The 13,695-nt window shown below is 33.7% G+C and overlaps 1 pseudogene; it reads right to left on the bottom strand.

Moving 5' to 3' along the window:
- LOC148554723 (uncharacterized) lies at window positions 1-599 on the bottom strand (annotated as a pseudogene).
- Window positions 600-13,695: the final 13,096 nt, after the last annotated feature.

Below are 13,695 nucleotides of genomic sequence, written 5' to 3'. Positions count from 1 at the left end.
TCAAAATATATTTGTCTTTTTTGTCAACATAACAATAAAACTCAAAGCTGCATCAACCTTTTCAAATTCATTTGTGTCACATGATTCAACTCTATTAGACTTCAACAATTTGGGCATCACTTTCCACTTTTCCTGGCTTTGTTGTTCCTTTGGACCACATTGATGAACAACAAAGATTCCAATGAGTTCAATGTGACTCATTCTGCTTCTTTTAAGATCGCATTGTCTTTGCTTGAGGAAGAAGCAACCATAATATCCTTCTTGAATCCTTTCAAAGGCTTTCTGAATTATTGGCTTCTTGATCTGTTTCCTTGATGCAATGTATTTTCCAACCTCAATTGAGATTCCATCTTTGGCTTTACTTCGCCTGCGAAAAACTGACTCGAGCTCACACACGCTTTCCCTTGATTCCATCTAATAGTTCATGGATGCATTCTCCTGCCAAAGCTTGTTCTGAGTTCGGTAATTGGAGCAGATTGTGAATGCACTCATGCAGATCTTGCAAGACACTGAGATTCTTGTTTATCGAAGATGATGACGATGGCAGGCTGTTGCTGCGAAAATGAAGAGAAATCTGTGTTTGTTTCAAAAATTGCCATTTTTTATTTCATGTGATCAATAGCACAAGTTGTTGTTCTAAACAGAGAATATCTGATATCTATATATAGCAAAATTGTTGAGGAGACAAGAATAATATTTTTCTTTTAAAATATCGCAAACTTTGATCTTATAATCTTGAAGCTACCACGGCTTTGTTTGGTAAATGTTTCCTACAAGCCAAGCTTCATCACAACTCATCCCTCATCAATTAATAATTTTTTGATATTTTATCTAAAATGCATGTAGGTTATGATACTAACCATCAAGTGGATAGTTTATAAAGGTGTCTATTATTAACTCATTTAAAGTGGAATAAAATATTTATTGATTTTATGCATGCGTGTTAGAAAACATAATATTATATTAGCATACTACAATATGTGCAACTTGTGTTTAGATCCATCTGGTTTGGGAGATTACGAGGAGATTCAACAGATGACGAAGAGTAAGACCATCTCCAATAGAGAATTCATTTCAGTTCTTATTTATGGTCCATTTGTCATAAAATTAATTTTTGCGTCATAAATAATAAATAAAAACTCAAAGTATCTCTCTTCTCCATTAGAAAGAACTAGCTTTAATCTTTATTGCGGTCTCATTTAATTAATTAATTAAAATTAATATAATTACTATTTTTTACAATAATATTTTTTAAATTTATAAATTCAAAAATAATTCACTATTAAAAATATTAATATTAAAAAATCATATATAAAAATAATACACAATATATAATTCGAAATTATATTAATTTGTAAAATTACTTAATATTAAAAAACATAGTTAAACTCTATGATTTTGAAATGTAGTTAGCATTCCAAATTTTATAAATAAAAATAAATAACTCACTAAAAAATTATTTTATAACGTGCAAAAAATTAAATTTATTTTTTTATGTAAATAAATTTAATTAATTATAATTTAATATAATTATTTTAATTACGATTTAAATAATTAAAATATAATTAATTAATTAATAATTATATTAAATTAATATAATTATTAATTAATTAATTATAATTTAATTATTTAATATAATTATTTAATTAATTATTGTTTTAAAAATAACTTGTCACATAGTAAGTTATTATTGGTAAAATAAAGTCCCTCTGAGGAGAAACTCCTCCTTCTTAAAACCTGTGCAGGAACCAGGAACCCATTAATTCTTCTCTCCAATGATTAGAGTTCCTATGTGTCAGAAAAAAGTAGAGGAGGAACTCATAATTGGAGATGCTCTGAGAAGTATTTACAATTTTGATTAATTAATATTATTATTAATGTTATTATTAATATTGATAAACGGTTATCAATAATTTATATATTATTAATTATAATAATGGTATATATAGTATTATTTGGTTAAAGGGACTCAATTTTTTAAAAACGATATATGTTTGAAATATTATATTTTTGGTTAAAGGGGTACAATTTTTTAAAAATGGTATATATTTAAAATATTGTATTTATTGACAATAGAAGAGTCATAACAATTTATGTATGTGATAAATTATAATTGTTATGTGCAATATATAAATATACCTTTGTTCATTATTTAAAATACACAATTAACTGAATCAAGTGTATAAAAATTTTTTGACCAGCCGATAAAAACTTTTTCCATTCCCCTCAATTCAAACTCCATTCAGGAACTAGTACCCTTCCCCTATCCCATTTGAAACGGCATTGAGAAACTCGGACCAACCCATATCCGGTGCTTCTTCTCTGCTCCTTCCCGTCGTCCATTCTGCCCATCGCCGAACCGACCATCCCTCGGGAGGCCTCCATTGTGAAGAAGAACAACAGCAGGCGAATCTCCGAGTCGGCGTCGTGTGGAAGTCGGCCAGCCGCCACCCACGTTGTCTGTTAACGGCCATCTCCGGAGGTTGAAATCACTGCATGTTCGCGCCGCTTGGAGTCTTCCTCGGGCAACACCAAAGCAACCGTAGGGTGTGTTTGCATGCCGCTATTGAAGGTCAGTTCCCGATAGTCGTTCCTTCATGTTATGGGTTACATAGATGTTCACCGTAATTTTCATGTTATGGGTTGCATAGAAGGGTTTTGCTGCTTGTGGGACTTGGTGGGCCTGTTTGAGTTTTTCAAGTGTTTGTTAAGATAAGGAAACTGGGAAAAATACTGACCCATGCATGTTGCTCAGGACCCTGTTCTTCGTGACTTATTTTTAATGGTTGACTGTATTTGGGTTTGTTTTGCCTCCGGGTACTAGTTAGTCAGCAATTGGTGTGAAGCACATGCTTAAAATTTGTTACTTTGTGAGTTGTTTAGTCAATCTAAGTTAGATTGTCATTTCTATACATAAATGGATGGTTATTTTTTTTGGCACATCTGTTTGAAATTTGGTTTAGGATGTAGACATTTTTTTCCTCCGAATACCTAACCTAAAAGGGTGGCATGTTTGAATAACTATTCAATTGTCTGATTATGTATGTTTGATTTTGAAGAGATAGGTTTGAATTGGTACCCTATTTGTTTATGTAAGAAAAAAATTGTAATTATAATTTGGAATAAGTTTACACTTTTCTAGTTTTAGCTGAAAGTATATTTTATTTTTTCCTCACATGTCTACTTGTATTTGATGCATTTGATTGGATAGGATCTAAATGAAAGTAGTTTTGGCATTGAGTTTGACCATGTGAAGACTCTATTTACATCTTAATCAAGATATTTGACTACCATCGCAATCAATATTTCGGAACATTTTAAATATACCAGCTTTAGACTTTAAAAACAGTGACTAAGTCAATATAAATAGTGCGTTGGCTTGAATTTGCAAGTTAATTGGTCCTTTTGATTTAATTAATACTTGGGCTGCAAAAAATTATACTAGATGAATGTTTAAATTTGGGCTGACATGATATAAAGCATTTAGGAAGCAATTTCTATTGATACTAATATCTAGAGTCTATAAAGCTGATTATATTATGACTTGTGTTTGTGACTTTGGTAATCAGAAGTTCAATTTTGACTGCCACGACTTTCAGGAACCTTGTGTTACTTGTTTTTTTGTTATCTGCCTGTGTTCTCATAATGCGCACCACTGTTGGTGTTCTGTCGGTGATATTCATATTTTTTTTTGAAATTACAGCAAAGATAGTAAAATCACATGGTTAATGGATGGTTGGACTAAAGCGAACGGTATGAAATTTGATGGAATTTGGGCTTGATATTTTAGAAGTCTTTTCTTTATATGTTTCTGATTCATGTGATTGAGTTTTAAATTCAAAGAATTAGGGATGTTCAATTTTGTAAGAAACAATTGATGAAAAAAAGAGGTGGCTTTTAGTGGTAGCTTAACTAGATATAAGTTAAATTGGTTGTCAATGCTATACTTGCATAATGTTTGACGTCTACATATTTATGACTTTTTTTTATTTTCGATCATGGATGTTGTAAAGACTCATGCTAAAATTTTTAAAATAATTCATAGTTATATAGAATATGAATAGTTCTTCTGACACAGCAGATCGAAATAAATAGTGCGTTGCCTTGACTTTGCAAGTTAATTGGTCCTTTTGATTTTATTAATACTTGCAGCGGAAAAAATTATACTAGATTAATGTTTAAAGTTTAGACTTGTGACATGATATAAAGCATTTAGGAAGCAATTTCTATTGTTACTAATATCTGGAGTCAATCAAGCTGATTATATTATGACTTGTGTTGGTGACGTTCGTAATCAGGAGTTCAATTTTGATTGCTACGCTTCCAAGGACCTTGTTTTACTTGATTTTTAGTTATCTACCTGCAGTGTACTCATATTTTGCACGACTGTAGGTGTTTTGCGGTTGATTTTTATATTTTTTTTTGAAATTACAACAAAGATAGTAATATCATATGGTTCATGGATGCTTGGATTAAAGCGAACGGTATGAAATTTGATGAAATCTGGGCTTCATATCTTAGAATTCTTTTCTTTATATGTTTCTGGTTCATGTGATTGACTTTTAATTTCTATGAATTACGGATGTTTAATTTTGTAAGAAATGATGGATGTAAAAAAGAGATGGCTTTTAGTGGTGGCTTAACTAGATATGAGTTAATTGGTTGTAAATACTATAGTTGCATAATGTTTGATGTCTATATATTTATGACTTTATTATTTTCGATCATGGATGTTGTAAAGACTCGTGTTAAAATTTTAATAATAATACATAGTTATATAGAAATAATATTTTTTATGCGTGTGAAATTTTCTTTTCTAAATAATGCGAGCGGACTATTGATGAACCTGTGAGGAAGAACCGGAATCAGAGAAAGCAATAGATGTACCTGAACCTGTTTAGGAAGTAGCAGAAGCTACTTTTTTTTTTTTTACTTTTAAATTATGAAAAGTCACAATAAAAAAATTAAAAAACAGCAGCAAAATATACATTGACACACATTTCATATTTATTTTTTATTTTCACCTACCATATCATACACAATAAAACAACAAGTACTAACTATACAATAATTTCTTTTGCATTGCCATCAAGATTATTATGAATTAGAATTTTAATATCCATTCTCTTGTGTAAAAAAATTTTATTTTTTCAGTTATTTATCCAAACACTACAACTTTAAAATAAGTACTTTTATAACTAAAAATCAACACAAAATAACTTATTTATAAGTTTCTATTAATAAAAGTCCTTCTACTTTAATCTCTTTTTTCAAAAGAGTTAATTTAAGTTGTTAACCCAAATTGGACCTTAGTCTTAAGACCACAAATACCTTTTTCACATTGTTTACGTGTTTTCGTGGTGAAATTTTGTTACAACAGAAAGGATAAATTTCCATGGTGAATAACATTTTTAGTTCTCTAACTACTTTGATTATGTTTCAAGATATTAGCGAAGCGTAAAAGTTATTAGTTAAGAATAACCATCTAGTACCTGTTAGGTACCAGACAAATGACACAGCAAAATATAGAGATGAAAAATTAGAAATTTGTATAAAATATGAAAACAATTGAATAACTTTCTTTGAGAATTACAACTTCTCTCTATCACAAGGAGACTACAATAACACTCTCTCTTGACAAAAGGAGAACACACTTCTCTCTCTATATATAGAAGAAAACTACTCAAAGAAATATTATGTTATTCTCTTTGGATGACTTGATTGAAATGAATTAAAGAAAAAAACTCAATTTATAGGTGAGTCTCTTCAATATGAACCATCCGTCAATTAGAGGTATATAATTCTTCTCTTTTTCAACCACTAAAATTCTAAGGTTATAAACTAAGATTGTTTATTACCTCTCATTTTATTTAGTTATTATTTATTTATATATTTTCTAAAATTAGCTTTACTAATTTTCACAATCTCCCACTTAAAGCTAATTTTGATAAATTTTCAAAATTCATGTTGCTCACGTATTCCATAGGCCGTATGAGGATCTACACCATTCAAACTTTTCTGTGTTGATTGGTTTGTCATGGCATTTGCTAGGTTACCTTTAGTGTGAATCTTCTGCATATCAACACTTCCTTCTTCTACTACTTCCCGAACAAAGTGATATTGTACTCCAATGTGTTTTGTTCTTGAATAAAAGGCAGGATTCCTTGCAATGTGCAAGGCACTCTGACTATCACAATACACAGAAATCTTCTGTTGTTTGTGCCCGAGTTCTTCTATCAACCTTTGGATCCAAATAGCTTCCTTGCATGCTTGTGTAGCTGCCATATATTCAGCTTCTGTAGTAGATAAAGCTACAACAGTCTATAATTTAGATAGCCAGCTCACAGCTCCTCCTGCAAGTGTAAACACATAGCTTGTAGTAGATTTTCGTTTATCAAGATCACCTGCAAAGTCTGAGTCGACATATCCATTGACAATGAATTCTGATCCTCCAAAACATAATGCAACATTTGAGGTTCCTTTGATGTATCTCAAGATCCTCTTAACAACATTCCAATGCTCTTTATCCGGATCTGCCATAAATCGACTTACCACCGCAACTGCTTGAGCAATATCTGGCCTTGTACAGATCATGGCATACATAAGGCTTCCCACCGCTGATGCATACGGTACTCGAGACATTTCCATCCTCTCTGCTTCACTACTAGGGCACATACTTGAGGATAATTTGAAATTCATAGGAAGTGGGGTTGAAATTGGCTTACATTCTTGCATATTGAAGCGTTGCAAGATTTTCTTCAAATAATTCTTTTGCGACAGCCAAATCTTCCTATCTTTTTTGTCTCAGTGAATTTGCATCCCTAAAATCTTGTTTGCTGGTCCCAAGTCTTTCATATCAAACTCCCTAACTAACTGTGCCTTCAATTCTTGGATTTGATCTTTGTTGGGACCTACCACCAACATGTCATCCACATACAACAGTAGAATGATGAAATCATTATCACCAGGCCTCTTGTAATAAGTATAATGATCTGAACTAAGTCTGTTGTATCCAAGGCTAATAATGAAAGAATCAAATCTCTTGTACCAACACCTTGGCGCTTGCTTTAGATCGTACAGAGATTTAGTTAACCTGCAAACCAAGTTTTCTTTTCCTTTTTCTTCAAAACCTTTCTGGTTGGAGCATATATATCTTTTCTTTAAGTTCTCCATGAAGAAAAGTAGTCTTTACATCTAATTGCTCTAGATGTAAATCAAATGCAGCACACATAGCCAAAACTACTCTAATAGTAGTTAGTCTCACCACCGGAGAAAATATTTCATTGAAGTCAATACCTTCTTTCTGAGCATATCCCTTGACAACCAATCTTGCACGATATCGTTCCACCTGATCATTACTATCTCGTTTGATCTTGTAAACCCATTTGTTACCAATGGCTTTCCGACCTGCTGGAAGTTCAACAAGTTTCCAGGTATGGTTCCTATGTAATGCCTCAATTTCTTCTTGCATTGCTGTCATCCACATAGAAGCGTCTGGATTGCGCATAGCCTCCATAAAAGTTGTTGGCTCTCCATCTTCTGTCAAAAGACAATATGCATCATGGTTTGTCAAAACATAATTTGAGTTCCATGATGGTGTTCTTCTTTGTCGAGTGGATCGACGAACTTCTATGTCATTAGCCTCTACTTCTTGTTCTTCGTGTTGTGGTTCTGCTTCAGAAAGATCACCTTCTCTGCATTTTTCATCTATTTGAACAGTGGTTATCTCTTTAATAGTGCTGTCATTTTCTTGTTCTTTTTGCAATTCATCTTCTACAAATATCACATCTCTACTAACAACTACCTTACGGGCAGTGGGATCCCACAGGCGATACCCCTTAACACCGTCAGCATAACCCAAGAATATACATTTTCTAGACTTTGGGTCTAGCTTTGTTCTTTCTTGGGAATTGTACATCACGTACACAGGACAACCAAATATATGTAAAGAAGAATAATTAGGTGGCTTACCTTGCCACATCTCCATTGGTGTCTTTAACCCAATTGCAGTTGATGGTGACCGATTTATCACATAACAGGCGGTTTTAACAGCTTCTGCCCAAAAAGACTTGGCTAAACCTACAGTTTGCAACATAGCTCGTGCTCTTTCTAGGAGAGTCCTATTCATTCGCTCTGCTACACCATTTTGCTGAGGCGTATATGCAACTGTGAATTGTCGTTGAATACCTGCTTGCTTGCAAAATGTTAGAAAATCACCATCAACATATTCTCCTCCATTATCTGTCCTTAAACACTTGATCTTCTTTCCAGATTCAAGTTCTAATTTTTCTTTGAACTCTTTGAACATCGCAAACGCGTCTGACTTTTTCTTGATCGGGTACACCCATAGCCTCCTAGAGTAATCATCAATAAATGATACAAGATATTTTGCTCCTCCTAGGGACATCTCTGGTGATTCCCACACATCAGAAAGAATCAACTCCAATATGTGCTTGCTCCGAGCAGTTGATCTACCAAACGTCAATCTATGTTGTTTGCTTGTAACGCAGTGCTTACAAAATGGTAAGTTTACCGATTTGAGCCCGGGAATGAGATTACGTTCTACAAGAATCTTCAAGCCTCGTTCTGACATGTGGCCTAGTTTGCAATGCCATATCATCGTCATTTCTTCTTGGCTTGTTGAAGCAACTGATGCCTCTGCCTCTTGCAAAGTATCTCCCATAAGCATGTATAGATTTGCTGCAATCTTTTCTGCTTTTATTACCACAAGAGCTCCTTTAACAACTTTTAAGATCCCATCTTCAATATGTGTCTTACAACCAAGTTCATCCAATTGCCCAATCGACAACAAATTCTTCTTCAAGCCTTTCACGTGTCTTACCCCTTGAAGTGAACGAATAGAACCATCAAACATTTTTATTTTGACAGTACCCATTCCAATAATTTCTAAGGCATGATCGTTTCCCATAAACACAGATCCTTCCAAGATAGGTTCATATGTACAAAACCAATCACGATGAGGAGTCATGTGCCATGTTGCTCCTGAATCAACAATCCAAACATCAGTGAGCTGTTTACTGCCTTTAGAACCAATTGTTGCTTTGCCATATAGGATTTCTCCATCATCAGAGGTACTTGCAACACATCCTTGAGAACTTGATCCTTCTGGAACCTTCTCTATACTCTTCTTATTCCAACAATCTTTCTTGAAGTGCCCTCTCTTACCACAATTGTAGCATTTGACCTGCTTCTTACTTTGTGACTTTGGTCTACTTTGACTCCCACTGAAACCACGTTCCATTTATCTCCCTCTTGTCATCAACAAAGCCTTTGCTTGTTTTGAGCTTTCTAATCTATCTTCCTTATTCTTGCGCCTATATTCTTCTTCAAGAACCGCAGCAGCCATGTCATCAAAAGAAAGATAATCAGTCAAAATATTATTAGTTAAGTTAATGATAAGCTGGTCATATGAATCTGGTAGACTTTGAAGTAAGAGCTCTGCACGTTCGTTTTCCGCTATGGTATATTCCAACGATGAGAGTTGGGAAAATAGTGTATTTAGATTGTTGATGTGATCCGTTGCCGATGTGGATTCACTCATTCGAAGAGTATAAAGTCTTCTCTTCAAGAATATCTTGTTGTGAAGTGACTTGACTTCATATAATTTGGTGAGAGCATCTCAAATTTCCTTTGCTGTCTTTTTCTCTACTACACTTGATAAAACTGAATCAGCCAGTGCCAAGTGTAAGTTTACAACAGCATTGTTGTCCATCTCCTTCCATTTTTCATCTGTAATTCCAGTGGGTCTACCTTCAATTGCTGTCACGCAATTGTCTTTTCTCATAATGGCTTTTATCTTCAATTTCCATATGGAAAAATTACTCCCACTGAATTTCAGAATTTCATACTTTGCTGCCATTTTTTTTATACGGTAACTCACAGCGAAAAAAAAAATATATTAATCAGCAACCTTTGGCTCTGATACCACTGTTAGGTACCAGACAAATGACACAGCAAAATATAGAGATGAAAAATTAGAAATTTGTATAAAATATGGAAACAATTGAATAACTTTCTTTGAGAATTACAACTTCTCTCTATCACAAGGAGACTACAATAACACTCTCTCTTGACAAAAGGAGAACACACTTCTCTCTATATATATAAAAGAAAACTACTTAAAGAAATATTATGTTATTCTCTTTGGATGACTTGATTGAAATGAATTAAATAAAAAACTCAATTTATAGGGAGTCTCTTCAATATGAACCATCCGTCAATTAGAGGTATATAATTCTTCTCTTTTTCAACCACTAAAATTCTAAGGTTATAAACTAAGATTGTTTATTACCTCTCATTTTATTTAGTTATTATTTATTTATATATTTTCTAAAATTAGCTTTACTAATTTTCACAGTACCAACAAAAATAACTATCCACTATCATATGGAATCGAACATCCAGCCTCTACTATTTGTTACTATTTACACACTACACCAAGACTCTTCTAAATAACCATTTGGGTGACAATAGAGATAACCATCTGTTAGCCTATAGAATCGAACATCCAACCTTTATTACTTGTAACTGACCACATACTCTACACCAAGACTATTACGAATAACCATTTGGGTACTAAAAAAATAACCATCCGCTATCCTATTGAATCGAACATCCATATTAAAATACTTGCAACTGATCACACACACTACACCCAGATTATTCGAAATAACCATCTGGGTAACAAAAGAAATAACCATTCGCTTTCCTATTAAATCGAACATCCAGTTTATAATACTTTTAACAAATCACACACACTACACCCAAACTATTCAAATTAACTATCTGGGTAATAATAGAAACAAACATCCTCTATCCTATTAAATAGAATGTCCAGTTTAAAATAATTGTAACTAATTATACACACCACACCAAAGCTATTACAAAATAATCATCTGGGTACCAAATAATTATCCACTACGCTATAGAATCAAAACCGACTTTCTTTGCATATGTTGCATAAAATCCTAAGCCAGCTTCAAATGCTCAAACTGCATCCCAACTCTTGGTAGTTCGTCTTCGACAAGGCAACTATGATCCGGTAACTGCGAATCAGTTCAAAACATACATCATTCAATGAACATGAGGATTAATGGTGGATTCAAATATGCAGTTCACAAAAAAACAGCAATATACTAGAGACCAAACCTCATCAACAAGATTCGTGTCATCACTTCTAGTAATGTCCGTACATTCTATGACCTACAATAAAAAATACACAAACTAATTAGATACCGTACTATTAAACAAGTTTCAACTAAAAAGATTTTATTAATACTTTTTTCCAAAAATATCATTAAAAATTTATTACTATACATAACTTACAAGAAATAATAACAATGAAATGTGTACTCATAAAAAATCTCACCTAATTAGTTAGGCTTATATTAAGTATTTATATAGAGCATGCATGGATCTGCTACATCTGAATCACACCTACACAATCTAAAACCAAGTCCATTTCTATGCTTTGAAAAGTCAAAAAGCTCATTATTTCTTCTTGGATGTGAATGATACATTCCCATTCTCCATTTTCGTTTCTTCAATTCCTTCCTTGTCAATCCTCTCTTATTTCTTCTTCTCCTTATTTGTTTATTAATTAATTTATTTTTCTTATAGTAGTAATCAGTGTTGTATATATTATGGACTTGCTAATTGAAATTTTAGGACCTTTGAGTACTATATTATATCTTATGCACAACTGTACATATATTTTCTAGCAATATTATATAGCGTGAAAAAAATAAAAAAATGCAAAAATAAAAAAACACATTTAGTGAGCATCCAAAATGAACAGCATCTCCACTTAGAGCATATATTTCCATCTGTAAAGTAAGTTGTGACCAAATGTGTTTGTGCATGCATGGCATGAAAGCATAAGGATGAGAATTTAAAATAATCTAATGGCAACCATGTGGAATGTTTAAAACATACCTGAATTGGTAGTTTCATTCAATTCACTTAACTAAACATGATATACATTTCTTAAATTACACTAATTAAATGACTAAATTTAAAATTTTAAACCAATTTGGTGTTTAAACAAAACTAATAATCAAGTGCCATGTCAAAACTCAATCTAAACATCATTAAAAATAGCATAATATTACATAATTTTGAATTATAATGCCTAAAGATAACAAAATTTAAGACAAATGCTGGCCAAACATAAGAATTAAACAAAAAGTTTCACTCAGGCATTTCATCGAGCATATGGTGTGCACAATATGTAAACAGGAATTTTAAACTCAATTTAAGCAGCAATCAATCCAGAAAAATCAGCCATTAAACATTTTGGAATCCAAAAAGTATCAATCCATTAATCTAAGCCTAATATAAACACTAAAAGCAGAATTAAAAATCAGTTAAAATAAATAAACGAAATAACACGAGCAGGAGGAAGCATGGAACCTGCGTTGGTGAAAGGGGAAGAATGAAAAGAAAGGGGTAGCAGAGACGGTGTTGCAGCGGCACAGAGCTCCGCCGCTGCTGGGTTGCACTGGGGTTTTTCGCGCGGGGTTGAACTTTGCACAGAGACCAGGGGTAACGTACAGGGGATTGAGGAGAAATGGAGAAAGAGGGAAGAAAAAGAGAAGAGAGGGAAGAGAGAGGGGGTAGGCGACGGTGGTCGCCGATGGTGATAGCAGTGGTGTCGAACGGAGGGTTGGGGATGGGTTGAGAGTGCAGAAGAGAAAAGGGTCCACCGAGAGAGGGAAGAGATAAGGTGTGAAAGGATAGAAAACGTGTAACTGTTTCTGTAAGACCCGGTTAATTAACGGCTAATTAATTCATAAATGAGAATTTATTCTAGAAAGCCAAAAATGTTATTTTTATAGTTTAATATGATAGAGGAGATTGAGACGAGAATTTTGGTACCAATTTTATAGAAATCGGACCAAGATTGGACCGAACGGGCCAAACCGGACCAACCGGACCCAAAGTGGGCCCTTGGCCCAACATAACTGAATCCTAAAACACTCATTTTAGCACTCTCTCTCCTCACAACACTCTCATTCACGCTGAAATGGTGGAGAGGAAGGGAAGAACACTCTCAAGTTCTCTCCCTTGGTTGATCTTCAAAACACCATAACTTTTGATCTAGAGCTCCGATTGCCGCACCGTTTGCGACCACGCGTTCACCGCGGAGAGCTCTACAAAACTCATATAATTAATCTTGAGATAAGCCACGTTTTTCTCTTCGAATTTCCAGCTTTGATTTCGAGTTTCATGAGCAAAAATGTTGAGATTGTGGGCTCTTTGATGTTATAGGACCCAACCCTCTTGAAGGAGAAGGTTAACCTTATCTCCTTGGACCTTGGGTGTGGTAAGATTCTCAACCCTAGTGTGATTTGTTGTTCTATGATGTTTGGGTATTGAGATATTGTGTATGGGTATGATGATTGTGGCTTAGGTTATGTGTATGTGAATGTTGGAGCTTGATTGGTGATTTTGGAAAGCTTGGAAGAGGGTTCAGTGTGATAAAATCTGTTCTTGGAGGTGTTGAGACCTTGAGAGCTTGTGGACAAGTGGTTTGGAAGTGCTCCGGTTGAGCTTGGGAAAATTGGCTAAGGTATGGCCTCGGTTTCTCGTATCTAATATGTAATGTGGTAGGAAATACTTAGGCTAGAGGCCCTAAGATAGGCATTGAATGGTTGATGTTGTTAAATGGTTGAG

Source organism: Arachis ipaensis, chromosome B6, assembly GCF_059453495.1.
Source record: "Arachis ipaensis isolate K30076 ecotype BB chromosome B6, ASM5945349v1, whole genome shotgun sequence".
Lineage (NCBI taxonomy): Eukaryota > Viridiplantae > Streptophyta > Magnoliopsida > Fabales > Fabaceae > Arachis > Arachis ipaensis.
This window is presented reverse-complemented; position numbering and strand designations above follow the sequence as displayed.